The sequence below is a fragment of the Equus asinus genome, chromosome 4 (genome assembly GCF_041296235.1).
Source record: "Equus asinus isolate D_3611 breed Donkey chromosome 4, EquAss-T2T_v2, whole genome shotgun sequence".
Lineage (NCBI taxonomy): Eukaryota > Metazoa > Chordata > Mammalia > Perissodactyla > Equidae > Equus > Equus asinus.
In genome coordinates this window covers 62910216-62932781 of record NC_091793.1, presented here as the reverse complement: position 1 = coordinate 62932781, position 22566 = coordinate 62910216, and the positions used below count along the sequence as shown (strand labels likewise).

The 22566-nt window shown below is 54.9% G+C and overlaps 1 protein-coding gene and 1 long non-coding RNA gene across 6 annotated transcripts in view; one reads left to right on the top strand and one right to left on the bottom strand.

The window, feature by feature from the left end:
* The window catches only part of GYPC (glycophorin C (Gerbich blood group)), a 44391-nt gene that overhangs the window by 17638 nt on the left and 4187 nt on the right, over positions 1-22566 (top strand). The window lies entirely within an intron of this gene.
* Positions 1594-22566, bottom strand: part of LOC106823081 (uncharacterized) — a 42114-nt gene continuing 21141 nt past the window's right edge. The window contains exons 6-8 of one of the 5 annotated variants that reach the window (XR_011502739.1): positions 22328-22419; positions 16346-16516; positions 1594-15882 (exon numbers count right to left, since the gene is read on the bottom strand). This is a non-coding gene — a long non-coding RNA (uncharacterized lncRNA). Of the gene's footprint in view, positions 22420-22566 lie in introns of all 5 variants that reach the window. The other 4 variants (XR_011502738.1, XR_011502741.1, XR_011502737.1 and 1 more) reach the window with 4 other exon arrangements.

Sequence of the window (22566 nt, the reverse complement as noted above, 5' to 3'; positions counted from 1 at the left end):
CCCTGGGCCGCTGCCTCTGATAAGGCTGCAGCAGGAGAGACAGCAGGGCTGAGCCTCTTATCAGGCAGCCGCAGGGGCGCTGGTGCCCGCTGGGCGGGCCTGGTGCTGATAAAACAGCCTGGGCCCAGCCGCTCACCGACTGCTCTCTCAGACCCGCCGCTTAGACGTGGGGCAGTGTGACCGGGAAGCTTCTTTACTTTCCTAGACGCCAGCTCAGGCTTCTAGTGGCCACAGACAGCAGGGCCTGACGGGGATCTTTGGGGACAAAGGCTTGGCAAGGAGGAGTGGTGGAGAAGAGGACTCCAGGAGGCCCTCGACCTCGGAGCATGGCAGTGGGAGCACATGAGAGTACATGTGTGTGGTTTGAGTCCGCTCAGAATTCCCTGTGAGGCCAGCGCTGTCATTCCCATTTTATGGATGGGACCCCGAGACTGGGAAAGGGAAGCTGTCAAGGTGTTTCGTCTGATGTGGTTTGAACAGGTTTGAAGCCAGGTTTGCTCCCTCCTGGGAGAGCTGATCTGAGGGCCATCAGAGCTCACCGCCCCCCACATACACACGCCCCCTGTTTGAAGACAGAAACTCCGCCTTCAGAAGTTCACTCCTTTTCCTTTAAGCTTGGGCCACTGTTACCCTTTCTGTCTTTAGGGTAGGACAGGCTGGGGTAGTAGGCTGTGTCTTTGAGCAGGTGACTTGGCCTCTCTGACCTTAGTTGCTCCGTCTGTAAAATGGGATGGCCATCGCTGCCTTACAGAGCTGCTGTGTCCAGTGCCCTGCCAGGAGCACACAGGACTCCACAGATGGAGGGCAGATCACGGCCATCAGCTGCCAGGGTCCCGTCACTACCCTGGGAGGCAGGGCCAGGGGCCGGCGGAGGGCGGGACCAGCCATAGGCCCTAGGGCTCAGGTCTGGGTTTGAATCCTCCTCTGTCCTTGGCACCTGATGAGCTCCCTCTGAGCCTCCGTCTTTTCGCGAGAAGGCGCAGATGGAAATGCCTCTGACAGGGCTTTTTGGGGGATTTCAGCTGACAGCTTGTGATTTGTGGCTGTCCCGTGAGAGCGGGTTTTGAATGGGAAGCATCACAAGCTGAGTTGAAGCAAGTGAAGCCCCAGCACAGAGCAGACGCAGCCACAGAGCCGCGGGGTCTGCCACCTCTTCCCCAGCCTCTTGTGCACATGGATGCAGGTGGAAGCCGGAGAGCCCTCCACGACAGCCAGAGACAGCAGCCGTCCATGCAGGCAGGGCAGGCAGGGCCGCCTAGACCCTGGCCCAGGACTGGAGCCTTCCCTGGAAGGTGCTGCTACTCAGAGCGGCCCCTCAGGATGGACACCGAGGAGTGAGGCCTGCCTCCAGATGACCCGGGGAGCACCAAGGCGGCCCCCCGTATCCCTTCCCTGGATATAGTCAAAGCTCACTGGTAATCGTTAGAGCCCAGGGACTGGTGTCTGTAAAAGTCCCTGTAGCGTGGGGAGGTAAATGCAGACATGGTTTGTACCACCAGGCTCCTTGTAGGTGCTCAGTTGGGTCGGCTTAGCGCTCAGTTGGGTCGGTTTAGCGATCACTGCAAACTCGTGCTTTCCTAATTACTTGTCCAGGTCGTTTTCACGCTGCATTTCACCGGACTGCTGAGAGGAGCTGCTCAGTAAGCTTTTGATGATCACCTACTAAGTGCCGACCACTTTGCAAAATGCCGAGACACCAAGAGGAAGATGCCACAGCCTTCCCGGCCCCCGCCCCCTCGGAGTCGTTTTGACACGTCTGATGAGTCTGTCCACAGTAACAGGAGGTCACTTGTTCCTGGGTGGTCAGAACAGACGTCCCCCGTGGGTGGAGTTAGACCAGTGTTTACTGATGTGTGGACGTCCACTAGGGGTAGGCCAGATGGAGTGATCGTTTCGGGCAGAGGGAACAGCACGAGCCAGAACCCGAGGGTGTGAAATAGAATTGGAGTCCATGTGCTACAGGGGGCCACATGGAACAGGCAGGATGTGAAGGCGTGAGCTGAGAAAATGGGAATTCAGGCTGGGTGTGCTTATGGTTCTGGCTCAGGCAGGGAGATCCCAGTGCTTTCCCCTGTGTGTGTCCCCACTAGGAAACTCCCAGTGTATCTGGTGATTTGACAAAGAACTGAACAGTCTGTGCAGCTGGCATACAAGATTTGGGACATACTTATACTAAGAAATGTGTTGTTGTTTATCTAAAATTCCAATTTAACTGGCATCCTGCGTTGTATCTGGCAACCATAGGAGGATGGGAGCTGAGCGTGGGTGTTTTTAAAGGGTCTTATGTGATTCTGGTGGACAGCTAGAGTTGAGAACCATGAGCAACAGGCTCCTGCTGCTGCGAACAAGCCCTCCCGCCCGCATCCTGGGCCAGGTCCCCAGTGACAACACTTCTGAGTAGATGGAACATTACTGCTCTTAAAAAGCATCCTCAGGGAAGCTTTTGAGATTCCCTTCTTACTCATCCTTTCCATCCATCTCATGCGTGCCTCCCACAAAGGTTAAAAACCTATTTTTCATGTAAATTTGAAAATCGGAAACATCTTAATTTTTAATATCTTAAATAATCTAACTTTGGAAGTGGTTCAATAAATGGATACATTTAAGTACAAAATAATAAATCTTTATTCCTAACCCTCCTTCCACTCCCATCTCACTGGTGTCTCCCTCATTAACTTCTCATCACACTCCTGCCAGAACCTCAAACTCTCTAACCCTCGAGACCCCCAGCCTTGTCAGGTGTGCCTTCCTGGAGCCCCCCCCTCACCCCTTGGCTGTCCCTGCAGGTCTGCTGCTCTCAGCCCTGTTAGTCTCTCGTCGCATCATGCAGATCCTTGCTTGGTAGCTCCCGAGGGATCTCAGGGGTAAAGTTGGAAGAGTTTTCCCTTCCCTGTACTACTTCAGGGTGACTAGAGCATCCTCTTTCTGTAAAGTCTCACCTGCTCGTTGCCTATAAGAGAAGACCCAGCTTCCCTAACCTGATCTTTAAGACTCTTCATTGCCCATCACTCACCAAGCAGATGAATGATAAAGTTTATTAACGATGTTGAATGTGGTAGTGATGGTGGAAGAAGGAATAAGACAAGGAGAGGGAAGAGAGGAAAATCAACTCAACATACGTACTGGATTTAGTCATTCATGTTTTTTCCTTCCTTCTCCTAAAACCATAGCTTTTATGTTTTCCAAAACAAAATTCAAAATAGTTTCTTGAAAGGTGTAAAGTAAAAAAAATTGCATGTTTCAATATAAAATCATCCATACTAAAAATGATAAAATTATTTGAAATCTGTCTTGTCTTGGACCACCTGGCTTGTCTGGGCGTGCCTAATCCTGATGGCACAGACAGCTCCCACTCTACAGCTGGCTAGTGTCTTTTCTGGTAACTGGTTTCACTCTATTACTTGATTTACTTAAGAAATTAGTAGACCAGTCTGACAGAATAGTAAATTGTGTTTGCACTTACCTTTCTCCCCTAAGATTGTGTGTTAGATTCCAAACCCACTTTGAAGTGCTGAGATCCCTGACGAGGACAGGTGGACAAAGCATCCTGCTGACGCTGGCTGCACTGAGGAGTGGCCAGCTCACCATTGCTGTTGTCACTGGTCACTAACCAGCTGTTGGATTTAACCACACCACCTACGACATTCCGAAGGGAGACAAAGTCTAAGTGTGTTGGCTTTCTTTGATTAGTCTACAGGGCGTTCATCACTTTCTATGAAAGAAACATTTAATTTAGATGACAGTTGATTTGTGTCATGGGATTTCAACTGACAAGAGGCAGAGTTATGGATGTGTTTATGACTTCTTTGCTTTTAAAAGATTAATGGTGAGGAAACATAAATCACAAGACCTGACGGGGGGGCTAGGAGGACAGAGCAGGAGGGTTCCAGGGTGATGGATTGAGGCATTTTATAGAGTATTTTCATCAGCCCGGAAAGCAGTGGGAGGATGGGGCACAGGGGCGGCAGGGCATGAGCGGTGAGGAGAAATGGCTTTTCCTCCCCACGCACAAAGGCAGCACTGGGGCTGGAACCAGGGGCACCAACTTCCTGGCTCTGTAGCCCAATGCAAAATTAGGAGGTGAATTAGTGACTTCCTGAAGCCCCTTTCCTGCTCTGATACCCAGAGGACAAAGGAGGGCCACCAGCACACAGGGAAGTGCTCAGGAAGCCCAACCATTCCCAAGGATAAGCACTCACTGCCCCCCAAGTCACAGGAACTCGCCCCCGGCACCTCCCCCCAGGGACCCTGCATCCAGAGCAGTGTGTGTGTGTGTGTGTGTGTGTGTGTGTGTGTATGCACTATTCTCAAATAAACGAGGATAAGAAGAGCTTTCATGTGCTGGACATCAGCCCCCTGGGAACCACGCAGGTGCATCCTTCTTTACAGCTGCAGGTTAGAGAGGGCCTCAGGCACCCGGGATGCGGGGAAGCCAGCACTCATGCTGTCTCTTTCTGGGGCATCACAACCCACGCTCCCTATGCCCCTATGCCGTGCGCCAGGATGCCCCCTTGAAGCATGTAAGACGATTTTAGTAAAGAGCAGTTTGTTGATGCGCATCTGCCCTTCTCTCCAGCACTGCCCCACGCAATGCACTCCCAGTACTTAGATCAAAATGCACCCTCTCTTTCCAGCACCTCAAACACTACTCCCGCAGAAGAAACAAGTCACAGTGGCGTCACTCCCAGTATCAGCTGACATGCATCGCTTATGAACTCATACAGCACCCTCCACATGCATCCTCTCACGTCATCCTCACAGCCGCCAGTGCGGGGGGGCGGGGGGGGGGGCGCTGTCTCGTGGCCCCAGTGCATGCGTGAGCACAGCGAGGCTCAGCACCCTTCCGCCCAGAGCAGGGAGAAGGCCACCCCGTTGGTGCAGGCCCCTCACCAGCTTGGGAGCAGGGGTAGCGTTTCCAGGGGACGGAGGGGGACGAGCATGCTTCCTGCTCCTGGGGCTCTCCTTCCTTGGAGACTCGTTCACCGCGTCTTCATCTTTTTGGTCCGTAAACTGGCGGTCTGCCGTCTCTGGGTCTCTGGCCTGCCCTTAGCTCCTCCTGTGGGAAGGGCTACCATCTGTCTTTAGAAGGCAGCATGCAGCGCCCTCCGTGGACAGGCTCTCCCTGAGGCCTTATCCCGCTCTCCTGAGGCTGCACCAGCCCCTGCCTCCCGGGCCCTCCCGTCTGCCTGCCTTCCCACGACCGCAGATGGCCACTGCGGGGCTCTGCCCAGCCCGCGGGTCCACCCGCCGAGGGAGGGAGGAAACATTTTCCGCCTCTTGTTCGCCAACTGATGAGCCTTCTGGAAACCCAGTAACAAAGCGTAGCTAACTAAATCATCATTATTTACACATGCAGCCTGATTGAGGACATTTAGTCATGTAATTAGGTACCTAATTATGCTGAAAATGCAATTATATGATTTTTTAAGTGAATTAAGTCCTGCAGAGAAGTGGTAGGATTAGTGCACGTGACATAGCTGGTGAGCTGGGACCACAGAGGGCACAGTGTGACCCTGGGCTGCACAGAGGCTGAGTGGGCTGTAGTTGAACCACACGCGTGAGCACATAAGTGCACGTCATTCAGGCATGCATGCACGCACACACATATGCACACACATGCGCGCACACACAGGATGTCAGCTTCACGTCTGGACCCCAGGACTCGACAATGGCCTGCAGCATACGAGGAACTTAGTAAATGACAGCCACTAATGCCCCTGGAAGCTTAGTGTCCCTCTGCAGAGTGACTGTTTAATGGCTGGGGACTCGGGGAGGTCATTCGCTTAACATCTGAGAGACAGGTGTGCAGAAAAATAAGGATGGAAGAGCCACTAGGGATGTGTCAGACGATATTCCACGCAACATCACTCGCGCGTTCGCCCAGCATTGTGTCCGACGTTGAGATAGAATTTACAGTCCTTGCCCTCTAGTAGCTCAAAAATTAGTGCAGAGACAGACAACCGAAAAGCTTTTTAATGGTGATTTGAATAAATTGTTCAGCAAACTACAGTCTGTGGCTAAGTCCAGCCTGTGGCCTGTTTCGGTACAGTCAACCAGCTAAGAACGATTTTACATCTTACATTTTTAATGGATTGTAGAAAACAAACACACAAACCAATAAAATAAACAGAGAAGAATATGCGACAGAGACCACATGTGGCCTGCAAAGCCTCAAATATGTGCGAGAAAGCTTGCTGCCCCTGCAGGAATAGAGGAAAGAGCACACGAGCCCTGTGCAGAAGTCAAGGAAGCCTTCTCGGAGGAGGGGACATGACCTGAACTCGATGACCGAGTGGGAGTTTGCAAAGGCCCAGAGTCTCTGTCGCATGGCGCAGCACATCCGCCTCTCAGGAGCTCCCTTCCAGCCAGCCACCCACACACGAAAAACAACAATAGAAGACAAATTTAGAACATTTGTACCTGAAATAAGGGCTGTGAATGTCCAGAGAGCCTGAAATGTCAGGCAGTGGAACTTGGACTAGATCTTTGGCAGAAGGACCAACAGCTATGGGGCCAGACGTGGGTGCCCCCAACCCTGAGGCAGTGGGCAGGGCAGATAACTCAGCTTCTCAGGACCTCTTTGGCCTGGACACCGATGACTCCAGCCCTGAGGACACTGCTGACGTCTCGGGTGGTGGCCGTTTCTCTCTGGACGCAGAGGGAGACAGCGGCCTCTTCCAAGACACTGTGCCTCCTGCCTCCCTAAATGCCCCTCCTTCCAAAAAGTGCTCATGGCGCTCTCCTCCCCAAGGTGGCCGTCCGTGCCATCTCTCTCAGCATCATCACCTCTGTCATCGCTGTCTGTGCCATCAGCACACAAAGGTGACTTATCTCAACTCCGTTCTTTGGATCAGTCCGTGGCTCCTGCAGTTGTCCACTAGCGTGTCTAGCTCACACCCTGTTGATTCCCCTCCACCCTGGCAACTCCTCAGCCCATGGGCACCTCCCATCCAGTGACCTGACCACTGCCACCGTCCACCACCTTCGCTTCCTCACTTCTGCCCTGCGCACCTTAGATTCCACCGCCCACCACTGTAGTCCCTCATATGTCCTCAACTCCTGTCAGCAATCCCTTGAAAATACATTCAAAATCCACCACTTCTCGCCACTTTCACTGAAGTCCAAGCTGCTGTCATTTCCCTGGACTTTACCATGGCCGGCCAGCTGGTCGCCTTCCTCTGCACAGCAGCCAGAGCCATGCTGTCAACATGTCAGTCAGTTCATGGCACTCCTCTGCTCAGAATCCCCCCATGGCTCCCTTCTACCTCACAGGGAGAGCTGAGGCTCGTACAGCGCTCTCCAGGTCCCCCGGGGTCTAGCCTCTTAATTCTCAGACTGTGTCTTCTACATCTCCCCCCATGCTCTTCACTCTGGCCACACTGGCCTTCTGGGTGTTCCCTAACTACGCTGGGGCTGCCCCTACCTCAGGGCATTTGAACTTGCTGCTCCTTCTGTCTGGAACGCTCCTTCCCAGATAGCCACATCACCCCCCACCTTCTGCAGGTCTTAGTCGAGTGGTACCTCCTTCCAGACTCCTTCCCTGGCCGCGCTATTTAGCTGAGCACCTCACGTTCACAGTCCCCGCCCTCCTTTCCGCTCTGCTTTTGTCTGGGCACTCTCTGGCCTACTGCACAGCGTCTTCATTTCTCCTTTTCACTGTCTGCACCCTTCCCTAGTGTGTGCGCTCCAGGGCACAGGAGCCTTCAGCCAGCTCCTTTCCTGCTGTGTCCCAGGTGCTTTCTGTTGAATGAATAAATGAGCTCTCTTAACCTTTCCACCTGCTCCCCACAGGCCAGGCTTGGCTGAATCCAGCTCTTCCCCGCCTGCCTGCATGAACCAAGACAGCCCACCGTGGCCAGAAACACACCCACTCACACCCTCACACTCGCACACGCTCACACCCTTGCACATTCACACACACTCGCTCTGACAGGACCCCCAGTGCACTGTCTGGCGAACCACCGCCTTTCTCTGGTCCGTTCCTTCTCTCCGAGCACCAACATTCTGAGGAAGGCTTCGTTCCAGCCTAGCTCAATGAAAAAGAAGCATTTGCAACGTCAGAAGCAGATGTGGAAGGCCCATGGAGGAGCTTTGCTGTGAGGTGGAGCAGAGAAAGGAGCCAGGGGTTGGAGGGAGACAGGGTGGCAGGGCGGTGGTTTTGTAGGTTTGGAGAACAGTGTGTGGCAGCGGTGGTCTGCTGGAGGGACCATCTGACGATGCAGGGGAGAGCTCAGCGTGCAGGGTCTGAGTGTGTGAGAAGAGACGGGGTCTAGTCCACACGCAGAGGTGCAGGGAGCACAGGGTGGCTGTGGATGGCAGCAGAGGGACGCTGTGACAGGCGCCGTCCGCTGCCGGGGTGCAGGGCACGCTTCCCAGACACGCTGTCTCTGGTCTCCTCCTCGCTCACCACCTGCCTTTTCCCGGTCTCCCCCGGGCCCTGCTCTCCCAGGCCTCACGTGTGGAAGGCCCAGAGCTCTTGCTCCTCCTCTCCATTCACACCCTCTGGGGTCTTGTCCCTGCCCATGGCCCTGAGGGCCATTGAGATGCTGGAGTCCCACCAGCTAGGTCTCCAGCCCTCACCTCTCCTCTGAGCTCTGGACCCCTGTGTCCGATGACCTCACTGCACCTGTCCCTCACATCTCACAGGCTCCAAGCATCACATGTCCTGCACCCAGCACTGACCTGCACCCCCAGACCTCCTCCGCAGGCGCCCCTCTTAGCATACAGCAACCCCGTCCTTCTTGCTCCAGCCAAAACCTTGCCTTGTCTCTCTCTCTTTTTTTCTTCTCTGCACACTCCACATCTAACCCATCAGCAAACCCTGTTGGCTCCACATTCCAGATAGATCCAAAATCTTACCGTTCCTCATCACCTGTCCCACCACGGTCCTAGTCCAAGCACCTGCCTGGCCCACAGCCGTGGGCTCTCCCATCCTGACTCCGAGTCTGTTCTCAGCCTGGCAGCCAGAATGATGCTGCTCAGATGGACACATGTGCGTACTCCCGGCCTCCTTCCCACCCAGAGTGACAGCCTACTCCTTCCTCCGGCCCGAGGCCACCCCGTCCAGCCTCTGTGCTCTCACTGCACCTGCCAGCACTTTGCCCCTCACTCACTCAGCTCCAGCTGCACGGTCTCCTGGCTCACGCTGGAGCACGCCTGTGCTGCCCTGTCCTGGGCCTTCACCAGGACTGCCTGGACCACCCCACTTTCAGATGTCCGCGGGCTCATGATCTCCCTCATTTCAACCAGTGGTAGTCCGTTTGGGCTGCTCTAACAGAATACTGCAGACGAGCGGCTTAAACAACAAACATTTCTTCCTCAAAGTTCTAGAACCTGAGAAGTCCGCGATCAAGGCCCCAGCAGGCGTGGTGTCTGATGGGGCCCCACTTCCTGGTTCACAGATGGCCGTCTCCCTGTCGTTTCCTCACGTGACAGAAAGGGTTAGGGATCTCTCTGGGGTCTCTCTTATGAGGGCACTGCCCTCAGGACCTAATCCCCTCCCCGGGGCCCCCTCTCCCTTTACCATCACTGTGGGGATTAGGCTTCAACATGTCAGTTTTGGGGAGACACAAAATATCCACTTGGTAGCACAGCCCAAAAGGTACCTCCTCCACGAGGTCTCCTGGATGGCCCTCTCTCAGAAAGCACACCCTCGCTCCCCATCTCCTTTCTTTATGCTTCATGGCATTTGTCACCCCCTGGCCTTATGTTGTGATCCACGTCTTAAACTAGCTGTTGCTTGCTTCCCCTAGAATGGAAGCCCCCTCCCACAGAGGGCAGGGCTGTGCGCTGCTCACTGCTAGACCCTCAGGCTCTGGAACAGGGAACACAATAGGCCCTCCATGAGCACTTGTTGAATAGATGATTCTAGAATGAGCTTTGGAAACAGACAGACCTAGTTCTAATCCCACTGGCAACTGTTGTGTGACCTTGGGCAATACCCAACCTCTCTGGGCCTATTTCCTCCACCGTAAAGTAAGAGGCATTGTAACATCCACCTCAATGATTCTTGTGAGAAACCGGAACAATGCATGCATTTATAAAATGAGCCCCCATTTTATAAATTATATATGTAGGCATCTTATATAGGCATTTCAACGAAAGACTCAAACCAGAGGAAAATGAGCAATAAGTACCCTCACATTCAAGACAGACACTAGACACTGCCTAAGTACACTCCACACTGGTCCGAGCGTGGTTGCCACAAGACATCGTCCCAGAGGAGGCGGGACAGCTGCCAAGCGCTTCCCTGGGGGCAGCTGTGGGAGAAGATAGCTCCACCTGGTTCCCGCCTCGCCACGCTGCTTGGGCCTCTCTCCACCTCAAGCCAAGTGAGAAAGGCCCCAGGGAGTCCCCAAAGCAAGCAGGGCTGGGACCAGAGGGGAGCCCGGCTCCCGCTGGTGCGTGCGTGCTTGTCCATGCGTGCTGCCACCAGGGAGAGCCACGTGGGAACTCTTGGGAGGAGGTGTGGTGTCTCCCCAGGCACATCAAGATGCGGCAGCTCACCCAAAACAGTCCCGGCTCTGCAGGGCCGGGCCCAGAGGGGCTGGCCGTGAACCATCTTCAGAGCATCCCCCAGCCCCTCCAGGCAGCCCCGTCCAGGCTGGGCAGGGGGCCAGGCAGGGTCAGTCAGCTCCTGACAGCTGGGTCAAGGAGCAGGCAGGGCGGGCCTCCCTGCCCCTGTTCTTCACAGAGCCCATCGCTGTGCCCTCGGAAAGAGCCCGCACAGACGAGGTCGTCCCCGCCCAGACAAAACAACATGTCACCAGTTAGGCAGAAGGCGTGTCTCCCTCACCTCGCACCCCCTTCCCACAGCAGCTCTGGAGAGGGCCGAGCTCAGGGCCGGAGGAGGGGAGGAAGGGGAGAAAGCAGGTGGGCCCCCTTTTCCCTGCTGAGCGGGCCGAGCACTTGGGAGGAGTTGCTTTTTGTTTTTTGGGTTTCGGTTTTTGTTTTTTTATTGTGGCAAGAACACTAAACATGAGCTCTACCCTCTTGACAAATGTCTGAGTGATCCGTTATTGTTGATGGTAGGTGCACTGGGCTACAGCAGCTCTCCAGAGCCTGCTCCCCGGGCTTCACGGGAACTCCATGCCCCTCGCCAGCAACGCCCCTGCTCGCCTTCCCCCCGGCCCCTGGTGCCCACTGTTCCTCCCTGGGAATCTATGAATTCCACTATTTCAGATTCCCCACGTCAGTGGAACCCCGCAGCGTTTGTCTTTCTATCACTAGCTTATTTCACTTAGGAGCTTTACAATGGATGTGAGCCCACGGCTTTTGTTTTGACTGGACTTTTCCTGGAAGGGACCGGAAAGTTATAGAGGCTGCCCAGAATGCAGTCCCCGCCAAGGGCAGCACGCAGAGCGTGTTCTGTCAGCACAGAGGGGAGGGGAGAGGCTGCCCCCAGTGTAAGGCCCTGCTTCTTCCTCACCTGCAGCCCGCCTCAGCGCCTCCCTGCTCAGGTATACCAGTGGGAGCCCAGAGTGAGAATTAAATTGTGAATGAGTAGCTGCTTTGAATATCCATGTGCTCAACTTGGTGAGGGAATGTGTAACATAAACTTGCTGACAAAGCCTTGCTATAGTCCATTTGGGTCTTTTTCCCCCAAACAACGTGAAATGTAATGGTGGCAGCCCGAGGCCAGCTCCTGGAACTCTCTAGACAGATAAAGTAACTAAGATAAGGGCCAGATGGAGGGCTGGGTCCCAGGGGCATGGAGCCACCTCGCACAGGTGGAAAGAGGAGGAATCATCAGGGGCTGGGCTGCTGAGTCCAGGGCAGCTGTGGATGCAGTGTAGGGTTGCCGTCAGGAGGTGGTGAAACAACGGAAGAAGCAGGCAAGGCGGGCCGGATGAGCGTCCCAGGCCGTTTCCAACCCAAAGCTGCTATGATCCCAGCAACTGATAAACACATGCTCACTACAGTGTCTGCAACAGATGATCTTAACTCCTCCATCCCTCTCCCCCGCACATTTTGAAAGAGGTGACATTCTGTGACCTTGGGGTGCAACTATCTGGAGGCTACAAGAATCGGCTTTCAGGGAGTAGAAGATTTTCCCAGACTGAGCTCTCTGACACCCGCACGGCTTAGTGCACCTTCTGCAGGCAAACCCAGAGATCCTTGGTTTGAGAGGTCAAATCCCACAACTTCTGTAGGAATATGGAAATAGACACAGACTCCAAAAGTATGGGGACAAAATCGTTGATGGACGATCACTGTTCCTTGAAAAGAGAAGCAAGACATATGGATAAGGATGAAGAGGTTGAAGCTGGCCACAGGGATAAAGAAAAAAGAAGATGACGGCAGAGATGGAGAAACAGGAGGCTGAGAGGAGAAACTGAGTCTGTGCTCTAAGGGTCCTTCCTCTGAGACCAAAATCAGAGGGACAACCAAGGCCTCCCCTCAGAGACTCCTGGCCAGAGGATGCTTAACTAGCCCAGGAAGTAAGAGAGACCTTTCCAGTGTCTGTAGGAAGATACTCCATCCGGGGGCCCTGGAGAAGCCAGCCAAGCAGGACACCCATGATGACCTTGGGGAGCTCAAAGAAGCAAAACCTGTCACCTAGCAGCCCTGTGACTTCTGCTATCCAGCCTCGGACCACTATCCAGCCTCGGACCCATTCCCTGAGGGGCTGGAGTTTCCCTTTGTTTTCACCTGCAGAAAACAGGGTCGAGGTGAAGACTTCTGGAGGCAAGCCACAGCTCAAATTCCTCAGTGCACAAGGGCAGCCCGGGGAAAGCGGGCGAGGAACTGTGGTCACTGAACAACCGGCTCTTTGTCCCGTCGTGCGTTTCTTTATTGGAAGTGAATATGTCTGCCCGAATCCTCTCCTTACCTGGTCAGGCAAAGGGTGTGTGACCACAAGACAGACCATTCAGAGTGCAGCATGGCCCCCCTGCCCAGTGATGGCCCAAGGTGGCTTGTGGGAGCCACTGCGGAGGGGGTGCAGACACCCCATGGGGCATGGGGCAGGGCAGGCAGGGGGACCGACCTTCATGGACCTTCTAATCTGAGGTCAGTTACGATAGCCAGTTCTGAAGATCCACGCCCATTCCTTGTCCTTAAAAGTAGCATGTTTATCGTAGAGGGTTTGGAAACTACATAAAACTGTATATTAGAAGAAAACAATGCCACCCATAACCCCTATCCACCACCCAAAAGCCACTGCCTCAACATTTCAAGGGGATTTCCTTTCATTCTTTTCTCTAAGACATTTTTTAATACCTAACGTAATTTATATTTACAGGATCCTGTTCCTTTCCTTACTTCACACCGTAAGCATTTCTTCCTATCACTAAGAATTCCCAGGCGTCACTTCTGCGACTGTGTGCTATTCTGTCATATGGGGTATCATAATCTACACACCCAGCTCTCTAATGGGGAGCATTTACATTGTTCTCTCTCTTTTATTTTCCATTTGAAACCAAGTTGCAATACACTTCCCTGAGCATTAATTTTTGTTTCCATTTCAGATTATTTCTCTAGGATAAATTACTAGAAATGGAGTTTTTGATTCTCAAGTTATGCATTTGCTGAACGGTACCGGAGAGCATCAAAGCTGCTCGTTTCTGAGAATCCCACTCTGACGGAGGCCATGTCAACGTTGTTGACGATGACAATAAGTAATATTCAGATAGCCGCTGTGCGCTGGCCACTGTACTGTCTCTCAACACACACTAGCGCACGGGAGCCGACACGACACGCCGTCACATTTGACAGCTGAGGAAGCGGCAGCTGGAGAGGCCTCGGCACTCTCCAGGATGGTCCGGGTGGTGTGGGAGCTCCGCCGCCCTGATCGGCCCTCACCTGGCCACTCTGTGCCTGGCCTGCACAGCCAGCGTGCTCCCTCACAGGTGTGCAGCTGGGGCCTCCTGTGCACCCTCACTCTCCCCCATGTCTGGATGGAGTCGGGGCTGTAAACAGGCGTAGCCAGGGCCTCTGTGTGCCAGCCAGTTCTGGTGGAGCTTGGAGCTGGGAAACCAAGCAAAGGCTGATTGGGGTACACAGCTCCCCCTCACTCGGTTCCTCAAAATACCCCGAGCATCCACTTCCTTCGCCATTTTGGTGCTGCAGTTGCCTTCCCCAGGAGACGTGCTTCCTGCGGCCTCCCTAGAGCCCGGCGTACTTCCATAAAGCGCAGTGGGCGCTCTTCCTTCCACGGCCTCGCTGCCGGCACTCAGCACACAAAGGACATCCGGGACGGCCGAGAACCCTTTCAGAATTCGCAGAGAACAGGCTGGGGAGCCGGCAGCCCAGTGATCAGTCACGGTCAGAGGATGTGTACACCTCAGGCCCTGGCCCAGGGCCCGGACCCTCGCCCAGCTCCAGTCCTGGGGCCAGGAAGGGGAGCCGTAAGAGGTGACAGATTCTTGGTTTACCACTGTGCCGGGTCTCCAACTGTGTCAGCTGGCTCCTAAAAGAAGGACACTAAGCTCGGGGCTGTGGCCGGGGCAACTGTGACCGTGACTTCTGATTTACGTTGCTGAGAGGGTCCCAGCCCCCGGTTCTGTTGACTGACACCTAGTATCACCCCTTGAAAGGGTTGGTGTGTAACAGCATTCGAACTGAGCACGTGGTCCACACACTCACAGTTCGAGCTCATTGGTTCTCAAAGGGACCCTCCCAGACCAGCAGCACCTGGAACCCGTTAGAAATGCACATTCCTAGGCCCCTCCCGGACCGGCTGACTCTGGATCTCGGGGGTGGGGGCACAGTGATCTGCGGTGTAAAATCTGCTGGCTGTTCTGAGGCTCACTCAAACTTGAGAGCCAGTGCCTTGGCTGTCAGCCCCACAGTAACCCCATCAGGCTGTCACCCTGTTACGGGTGAGGAAGGAGGCCCCGAGAAGTGAGGTGACTTGCCTGAGAATGTTGCCCTACACCACAGGTGCAGCCGCTCCTCGTACCTGGAGATGGGAAGGTGGGAGAAGGGCCATTCGAGGGGACTGATGACACCCCTAAGGGTGGTTCACTCCTTCCGTCCTGAGGGCCTTGCTTTGTGCTTAGGGGATGGTGAGCCCGTTAACCCATTCCCTCTTTACCCATAATCAGCAAATTCCCACCAGTGCTGCCGTGCCCCCAGTCTCCCCTTAGCCCCAAAGAGAAACAGAGGCACATGCACTGACACTGCTTCTGTGTCCCGTGGCCATGTGTCCACCTTGGAGGTGGGCATCTCTTTACTCTGGGGATCAGGGGTCGGGGTCAGAGGTCAGAGAGTGGTCCCTGTGGTGAGCTGTGAGAGGAGAGTTCCAGGGGGAGGCAGAGGAGTGAGTGTCTGAGCACGGAGTCTGACGAGTGAGGGCAGAGCTCTGCAGGGAGGCCCAAGACAGGGGGCCTCAGGGGTGGATCATGTCCAGGGACTTCTGAGCTCCGCAGAGCCCGGAGACTGTGGGGCCTAGAAATGGGCTGGATCCTGGTAGGGGTCTGGGATGGAGCTGCAGAACTGGCAACGAGGACGAACCCACATCCAAGTTGCTGCTTGTCCCAGCTGGATAGAGGAAGGACGAGGAGAGAGACATCAGCTGGGACACTGGGCCAGAGCAGGAAGGGCCTTGCAGCCAGCACCATCCACAGATCCGGGCATCACACAGGCCACAGACATGCGCACGTGGATAGAAGGGGTCCAGTCTGTCCCTCCCCCGGGGTGGGGCGTGAGGGTCTCCTGAGCCTGGATCCTGACGTGGTCAAAGCAGGGACGCTGCCTCACTGTCAGGCCGCGTCTGCTGCCTCTCCTCCTCACCTTCAGTTCCCTCTGAACTTTGTCTCCGCTCAAGGTGCAGATCAGCGGCTTGACAAAGAGACAGGTGCAAATTAGAAGTCAAAGAGCTGGGTCTCCTCTCGCCGTGTGCTAAAGCCACACCAACTGTTTCAAGTGTAGACTTTCCTTCTGGGAAGAACAAATTTACTAAGCTCCCTTTTGGTCATCTCAGCATTGTCTTAAGCTGGAGCTTCTTCGGTTGATGCTGATACTGGACACCCCCTCGTGCCCCCTGCCCCCTGCCCCAGCCCAGCAGCCAGACCTCATCAAGCCCCAGGCTGCTTCCCAATCAGCCGCGCTCCTCCCGGGAGCCAGACACAGCAGCCTGATGGAATCGTCTCTCCCCCTTCCCGTCTCTTTTAAATTTAATTTCTGAGAAATCCTCAGCAGGTGTGTCTGCTGGTGGTTGGGGGAGGGAGCAGTGGTTCACCCTTCCCCACTCTACACCTGAATAAAGGGAGCAGACAGCTGCCTCCTTCAGAAGCCCCAAACCACACACCCAAAGTCAACAAGGTCCCTGTCTGACAGGAGAATCCCCCTGTGGACAGGGGACTCCCTCTTGCTCAGCTGACCCTCATCTCCCGGGACTCACCTTCCCCTGAGGGCTTCTTGCTGACTCCCACTGCTGTCGCCCTCCTGGGCTGAGGAGACGGCGGCTCCGTTGTTTTAAACTCCGGCCCAGGAATGGAGACAAGGATTCTTTCCTTTTACTTAGACCATGGAGCTCAACTGAGGGAGACGGGTCATGGTGTTCAAAGAAGCTCTGTGAAAAAATAAGAATAAAACAAGCTCAGGGACATGCAGGTGGAGAAAACCTGGGGAGCAGACAGTCTGCGGTGAGAGTTAGGGCACCCTCCCCTGTCTTTCCTGTTACCCTCCCCTGAGCACATCCCCACACAAAGGCCGAGACGTGAGGAATCCCTGAGCGAGGCTCCAGGTGTCCCCCTGGAAGAGGGTCCCCTTCCTGCCTCTGCCCGCGGTCCACCTCTGATTGCTGAGGTCCTGCGGCTTCCCCAGTTCGCTGACGCAGGGCATGGCTGTCTTCTCCAGAGCAGAGAGGCCTCAGCCCCTGGCCGCCCAGCCCCGCAGGCCTCCACGCTCAGCCGCCACGCAGTGTGTTGACGTGGTGGGTGTGCTGCAGCCTGCAAGGCTCCCATACCCGCCCGACAGCCGGCCCCGATTTTACAGAGTGCGACAGGCGCAGGGGCAACAGGGGAGACCAGATCGTGGCGACTAGGAGGAGAGCGTGATCCGATCATTTTATAGGGTGTCAGAGCAGTGTAATTACATCGCACAGCCTTTTGGCAGCCCTTGGATTGAGGAGATTGTTGATAAGGTGACACGTAGGGACCATGACGGCAACAATTTTGACCTTGAGACTGGGAGGCGCGTTCTGGCCAACGTGGTCACATTCACCTCAGCCTCGCCTTGCCCTGGGAATTCCGTCCACCAGCAGAGCTCAGTGGATGTGTGCTTTCTGCGCCGCCAGGAAGGGGGCTGTACTGGAGGTGCAGGCAGGGTGAGCCCCCAGCATAGAGCCATCAGCTCACCGGAGCCGCACCCCTGACACACGAGGACCAGGCACCACAGCATCTGGGCCATCACTGAGGCCCTCTGGCCCCACCAGGAGCCCTGCTGACCCTGCTCCTGAGATCTTTCCCCCACCCTTCTGCCCAGTCTCCCTGCTGGCACTGCCCACCTCGCCATCTCAGCAGGCCAGCCTTGGGGACCTCCTCTTCCAGGAAGCCTTTCCTGAGAACGTCAGAGAACTACCCTTTCCTAACTTAGCCTCAGATACATTTGTCTCTCTGCTACACAGCAAGCTCCTGAAAGGCAGGGACCTTGCCTTGACTAGGGAGCACGTTGCTAGAACGTAGAAGATGCTAGAAAAAGTTTGCTGAAGGACAGGATAAACAAACAAAACCCTGAGCTTCCTGACTGTCGTGGAATCCTGGAGACCTGGGCCTGAGTCCAGTGGTTGAGTCCCCTCTCCAGCACCCCTGGGCACAGCATTGTGTGTTCATGGTGACACTTTATCACACAGAGTGTTGGCAGTCTAATTTTCACATAAATAGGTTGCATATCCCTAACCAAGTCACAAGCTTCCTGGGGACAGACCCCATCCTCTCCACATCACTCTACGCCTCGGGCTGGGTAAATGCTAACTGCTTAGTCAACACTGGCTGGCTTGCAAGAGAGATGGACAGGTGGATAATAAGCTATTCGATTATTTCTTTGGGGCACTTATCTTCTGAAACCGGTGCTTGAATGCTGCATCCTTTCAGGGAGCAATAACAGCAAACCATCAAAGAAAGTTCTTTCTTTGTATATGACCATTTTCCTACCAAAAAGAAGACGGTTAATAATTGTCAACTGATTTCTACTTCACTTGCGCAAGCACTTTGAGGCCAGAATCTAGAGCAGGAAGGAGACGCTGCAGTGCGAGCCAAGGAGAACTTTCTGTGACCACAAATGTTCCTGTCCCTCCCTTGTTAGCTGTCCTGCTCCTGAACCCGTCAGACTCACGCAAAGCCATCGCTGCCTGAGCGCACGTGGTAGAGTGACTTTTCTAACTAGATCTGTAGGGTCCTTGAAATAGAACGCTCCCAATAAGGAGCCCAGAGCTTGGCAACTCATCAGACAATCGATGTGGCCGCCCCCCGCCATTGCGGTCATGAGCTCGGGTGTCATGGTGGGACCTCCAAGGCATCCATGACAAACCTGCGTTTCCCTTCGTGATTTCAAGGCTAAAAGCATCTTCCTCTTCGGAGAACACCTAGGCCTCCTAGTCTGAAGCATCGTCACTCTCAACTCGAAGGAACTAACTCTCTCTGTGCCTGAATTCTCCCCTTTTGCTGGACCAAGTGGACCATGGGAAACAGGAAGTGAGGCGCTTCCCCCGCGGTCCCTGAGGCAGAAGGAGAAACCATTAGAGATGGACCAGGGGATGTGAAGACAAAGCTTGCAGGAGAGAAGAGAACTTCCTAGCACAGCTTCATCTGAAAACACAGAGACAGGGGTTCTTGGTGGCGACGGAGGAAGGTCAGCTTGCATCTGAAGGGCCCCCGCCTGACCACTGCTCTCCATCAACATCTGAGAAACACCGCCAGCATCTCCCCTCCCCCAAGGATCCAGCTGCCCCTAAAGTCCTGTCTTGTTAGCTGTGCCCAAGCTGCCAGCTGGAGCTGAGAATGTCACCCACATGGAGAAGGGCAGCACCGGTGTGCCCTGCGGCCTCCCAGGGACTGCCGCCTTTGACCGCAGAACAGGCAGCTGGCCACTCTGCGGACCTGGAGACTCAGCAGGGATTTGGCGGCAGCCGAATTGCCGATTGCGCAGGAGAAAAGCTGTTCCCAAGCGCGGCTGTGGGAACGCACACAGGTTGGGGCCGGGGCGTCCCAGGTCAGAGCACAGGCTGTGCCCTTTTGTGGCTGTGAGATTCAGACAAGTTAGTTACTTGTGCTCTTTGGGCAAGCATTTCATTATCAGTAACTTAAAGAAAGGAAACCCTTCCCTCTGGCAGGCTGCTGTAGGATTAAACGAGGGAGCCCTGCAGCAGCTTCAGCCAGTGCCCATGCCTGGTAACTGCACAGGGGCAGCCCCCACCTCCTCTGCCTCATAAGGACAAGTGAACCCCCAGGACACATGGCATCACTTCCATCGCTGGGGAGCATTCTTCCACACCTGAAATTTCCAGAGGTCTCTGTGAGTGGTTGGCCTGCCTCCTGCACCCCTCTGCCCCCGGCCACCCCGGGAGGCGTCACTTCCCTGAACATGAGTTTGGGAGCAGGACCGCCCTTCCCTTTCCTCTCCCTCTCCAGATCCATAAGGTCACAGGAAGCATCTGTTGTCCCCACACTTGGCCACATAGCCCCGGCCTTGGCCTTGAGGTGAGACCTGCAGCTGGATGGCCACATGTAGGGGGAAGGGCTTCAGAAGCCCAGAGCTGTCCACAACTTTACCGCCATCACCCACATCAGCTTTCCTGGGCACAAAGCTGTGTTTTGCTCTCTATCTGCCTGACTCTTTCTTTCTTTTTTTTTTTTTACAACTGTTGCCAATCTTTTTTTTTTTTCTGCTTTATCTCCCCAAACCCCCCTGTACACAGTTTTGTATAACTTAGTTGCAGGTCCTTCTAGTTGTGAGATGTGGGACGCCGCCTCAACGTGGTCTGATGAGCGGTGCCATGTCCACGCCCAGGATCCAAACCCTGTGGCGCTGCAGTGGAGTGCGTGAACTTAACCGCTCGGCCACAGAGCCGGCCCCTGCCTGACCCTTTCTTGATGTCGTAGTTGGATGCCCCTTGAACCTGACACTATGGGACTAAGGATTTGGTTTATCCCCTCTTGTAGTGTTGTTGTCTAAATCATGGTTTCCAAAGATCGTGGTGAGTGAGCCTTGCTAAGAACTGCCCTTTACGTTGTGACTCAGATGCGTGTGCTTGTGGTGTGTGCGCAGATGGAATCAGAGCTCCACAACCTGGACTACAGGCAACGCCGGATGCTTCCGGAGCTCTCGGCTCTGTCTCCTCTCTCTCTCTCTTTGTCTCTCTCTCTTTCTTTCTTCTCTCTCTCCCCATCTCTCTCTCCTTCCTCCCACCCTCCTCCCCTCTCCCTCTCTCCCTCCCTCTGTCTCCCTCTCTCTGGTTGGACCCACTAGTGGGCAGGGACTTGCTGTTTGACAAACACTGCCCTAAATCAGTCTTCAGTCACAGTCATGCCTCCCAGGGAAACCGTAAGCCCCCTGAAGTCAGAGAGTCACTCTCCATTTCTGGGAAGCTCCCCGGGTCCCTGCAGTAATGCTGGGAACACACAGACTCAGCACAAGGGCTTGTGTCAGTGTCCGCCAGGATAACACCAGGCCAGGATAACTCCACGGCCAGCGTCCATCCTCTGCATGGACTCCTCACACCTGTCAGCTGGTCACTTAGGGGGCTGGCGTTGAATTATGTGCGAATGAGAGTGTTAATAAGAATCAGAATCAAAATAGTGGCTCCAACTGAGTAAATACCTATTCTGAGCCACGTACCATGGAGTTGTTGTCTACGTAATATATATATAATATTTATCTCGTGTGCATATCATTTCTAATCCCGTCCACAGCTGGGTATGGTTCTCTTTGTTTTACATATGCAGAAACTAAAGCCAATCAAAGTTAGCATTTTGCTGAATACACTGCTGTTAAATTGGTCAAGCCAGGATTTAAACCAAAAGCTGTCACCACAATGGTGTGGACAGTGCAGGGTGCAGTTGGAGTCTCGGTTCCCCAGAAGGGACGAGCCTTTCAAACGTCCAGCAGCTGTGCCAGGTGCCAGGCCCACAGGCTGGCCAGTGTGGAGCCGTGAGCTGGCGGACACAGTGCTGGGATTGCAGATCCTCCTTTCGGGCGGGGGCTGCAACCTTGAGGAGAGCTGGGAGGGAAAGATGGGGGGCGCTCTGGGTCTCCACAGAAGGGCTGGGGCCTCTCACACCCATCCCGTCTCGGGGCCGGACACTTTGTTTCTGATGTCTGACCCACGCCTTGCTCTGCCATAAACGCATCCCTAAGGCTGCCCATAGGCCCTCTCCGCCAATTCCTGAGCTCAGAATGATCCTAATCCCAGCCACATGCCTACCCTTCAACCCCAGCAACGGGTGGACCTCCATTCCAGGTTCCTAATCCAGTCGCAGCTAAACCATCAACAGCCCAGGCAGGATCTGAGCTCACTCCAGCCAGCCTTTCCCGAATATCCTGTATCATTGCTGCTGGCTGAATGGACACAGCACAAGGTCATGTGGCTGATGAGGGCTCTCACCCCACCACCTCTAGAGGCAAGAGATCAAAATCCAGGCTTCAGGCGCCTCAGTGCCCTGGGTGGCAAGCAGACATTCAGGGAGAAAGCCGAGAACCAGGGAGAGTGGGCACTGGTGGGGTGCCGAGCTCTCTGCCATCTGTGCAGCAAACTCCATTCATCCTTCGAGGGCCAATCCTGAAACAGCGCCCTCTGGGAGGCCATCTCTTCCACCAGCAGTTCTCAACCCCACGCGTACATCAGAGCCACCCAGAGGCCCGCCACCACAGGCGGCTGGCCCCCGGCTCAGTGCTTCCCATACAGCAGGTCTGAGGTGGGTCCCGAGAATCTGCATTTCTAACAGCCGCCAGGAAATGCTGCTCGTCCAGGGAGCGCCCTTTGAGAGCCACCACCTTACACCATCCCCACCTTCCCAGAGGGTCTGAGCCCCCTCCTCTGGGCCAGCTCTGACCTGTGTGGCGGTTATGGCCACGCTGAAGCTGCACTACTCTGCAGTCAGTCACGTTGTGCACCCTGAGCAAATTCAGCCCCGCACACCAGGAGGGGCGTTGGGGGAGAGCAGGCGTTCCTGTCCCCACCCCCACCCCACCCCGGCGGGGCAGCGTGTGCGCAAAGAGCACGGGGCCTGGGAGCCTCCACAGTGCTTCCTCCAAGGTCCGGGGCCCACCTGCCCCAGCCCACCTGGCCTGTGCACATGCTTCTCGCACTCTAATGGACAGATTTGGGTACAGGGTCTCTAAACACAACCCAAGAAATTCACCCCAAGCGATTCAAGCCAAATACCTCATCCGGTGCTCACCCAGCCTTGCAGGGCCAAGAGCGCTGACTCCACGCTGCGGTCAGCTCACGCCTGCCTCTGGTGTTAGCCGTGTGACCTGGGGGAAACAGGAAATCTTTTCTGGGACTCGGCTTCCAGATCTGTCAAAGGGGAGTAATACTGACTGCTGCCCAATGGGACTGTCAGGGGGACTAAATGAGTTAAAGCCTGCCGGATGCAGAGAGCAGTGCCTGTGCCTGGCCAG